At 31.3% G+C, this 2,044-nt stretch overlaps 1 protein-coding gene across 1 annotated transcript in view; it reads right to left on the reverse strand.

Annotated features, from left to right (window-relative positions):
* The window catches only part of LOC100569793 (sodium-independent sulfate anion transporter), a 15,649-nt gene extending 14,830 nt beyond the window's left edge, over positions 1 to 819 (reverse strand). The window contains exon 1 of the mRNA XM_008181340.3: positions 608 to 819. The gene's annotated coding sequence lies outside the window, so the exon portion shown is untranslated. The remainder of the gene's footprint in view (positions 1 to 607) is intronic.
* Between the last annotated feature and the right edge of the window lie 1,225 nt (positions 820 to 2,044).

Raw genomic sequence — 2,044 nt, forward strand, 5'->3', positions numbered from 1 at the left:
CCGTTTTTCCTTAATTTTTCTTTTGTTTTTCACGGCGCTTTTGAAAACTATTGGAAAAATTTTACTTTTGACCCCCCCAAAGTACCAACTAGATTCACTTTCCTATCAGAAAAGATACTGTTGAAGAAAAACGAAGCACTTTTTCTGTCCTAAAAGGTGATGACAGACACAAAAAAAAAAATAAAAAAAAAAACAAAAACAAAAACACACATCATTGTAAAATCAATACATTCATCGTTCCACTCAGAATCTAAAATGTAACTATGTATTTTTGATATTTTTCAACTACCATTGTATTAGGAACTTTTCTGAGCTTTTTACCCAACAAATACAATTTTATTGACATTAAAAAAAAAAAAACTAAAAAATTGAAAACTAAATATGTCAGCAAACATCTCAAAACAAGTCAAAATATTTTGAAAATTATAAAATGTATAGAAAATGCTTATATAAACATTCAGTGAAAATTGCATGTATCTACATGCATGGTCATTTGTTTTAGAGTTACACCAAAAACCAAAATCGCTTTTGCGTAAAAATTTCCGGTTTTCCTTAATTTGTTTTTTTGTTTTTCCCGGCGCTTTTGAAAACTACTAGAAATTTTTACCTTTTCAATGCACCAACTAGATTCACTTTCCCATCGAACAAGACACTGAATTTATATTGCTGAGTTTTTCGGAACACAAATAATCTCTTGACTACTATATTGATCAGACGAATAGACGATGTGATGGTAACCTGTCCTATTCATTTGCGTCGATTACCATTTACCACTTATACCCTACTATATATATATATATATGCATAATATAATGTTGTGCGATAAATATATTTACTGGTAATATTTAATAGGTAACTATAAATATATTACAAAACAATTTATGCACATCGAATGCATATAGGTATTATAACTGTTGGTATACAAATTAGAAACTACTATAGTCGTGTTATAACATATATTTGTTATGGTATTTGAACTCTGAAGTCGTTAACATTTTAACGCGTGACATTTAGACAAGTATTAATATATCTTTTTGACGCTCGACGCGGAATATAATAAATACCTCATCGTTTATACAGCACCATAAAATGTACGTATAATACGGATTACGAGGTGAAATCATTATTGAAATTTTTATTCGATGGGTCATTAATGACTTAAGTGCAGTTTTTTTTTATCAACGATTAAATTAATTGCCGGAGCTATAAAAATTATATGACCTGTTTGCGAAGTGTTATTATTGTTGAGTCCGCCTTTTTCAAACGAGTATATAATAATATAATAAACAAAACCAAAAATCCTTTAAACTCGTATTAATTATTACGACTAATGATAATTACATATTACATTACTCATCGGTCATTGTATAACATCGAAGGCCACGAAAGCACTGACAAGCCGCCAAACTAGCCCATTATTGTCTGATGCATGTACTTCATCTCTCTTCACCTACTCTGACAAGAAAAATTTCATAAAAATAGATACACTTCGCCTATTGGAGAATAAATGGCACACAATGAATACCAAACTTTATAAAATAAAAAGAACAATACGTCCTTGGATCTTCCCCATATCAATACTCAATGTAAATATGAGTCCGCTATAAACCACATTAGGATCGGCCACACTCACCTTACCCACTTATATCTTACGAAGAAAGAAGATCTCCCACCTGCCATCTGCGCACGCTGCGGAGTCCCCCTCATGGTTAAAATCTAGATGGAGATCGATGTGTAAATCATGGATAGAGAAAGGATGTAAATATCTGACCCCCTTGCAGAACACAACAAGCCCCAAACCATCCAATATCATCAAGCCCTGTCAATTTTTTTCGGTGACACATCTGATCAACCTAGTGTAACGGTCAAATCTCAAATCTCCATACTACATTTATATATATATAGTTATTTTCTTATTCGATTTCTTTTATTGATTTTATCTTATATCACCTAACCATTAGGTTAACCTACTAACTTTTTTGTAATCTATTAGTCAATGTATCTTAATATCTACATTATGAAAAGCAGTGTTACCTACGTCCAA

This window comes from Acyrthosiphon pisum, chromosome A1 (assembly GCF_005508785.2).
Source record: "Acyrthosiphon pisum isolate AL4f chromosome A1, pea_aphid_22Mar2018_4r6ur, whole genome shotgun sequence".
Lineage (NCBI taxonomy): Eukaryota > Metazoa > Arthropoda > Insecta > Hemiptera > Aphididae > Acyrthosiphon > Acyrthosiphon pisum.